Raw genomic sequence first — 379 nt, forward strand, 5'->3', positions numbered from 1 at the left:
CAACCCTAACCCCAAACCCCGACCCTAACCCCAAACCCTAAACCCTAAACCCTAATCCTAACCCTAACACCAACACGAAACCCTAACACAAACCCAAACCCTAACCCCTAACCCCTAACCCTACCCCTACCCCTAACCCCAACCCTACCCCTAACCCTTAACCCTAAGCCCTAAGCCCTAAGCCCTAACCCCTAACCCTTAACCCTAACCCCAACCTAACCCCAAACCCCAACCCTAACCCCAAACCCCAACCCTAACCCCAAACCCCAACCCTAACCCCAAACCCTAAACCCAACCCCTAACCCCAATCCTAACCCCTAACTCAAACCCTAACCCCTAACCCTAACTCTACCTCTAAACCTTTTAACCCCTAACCCTG

Source organism: Hippocampus zosterae, chromosome 13 (genome assembly GCF_025434085.1).
Source record: "Hippocampus zosterae strain Florida chromosome 13, ASM2543408v3, whole genome shotgun sequence".
Lineage (NCBI taxonomy): Eukaryota > Metazoa > Chordata > Actinopteri > Syngnathiformes > Syngnathidae > Hippocampus > Hippocampus zosterae.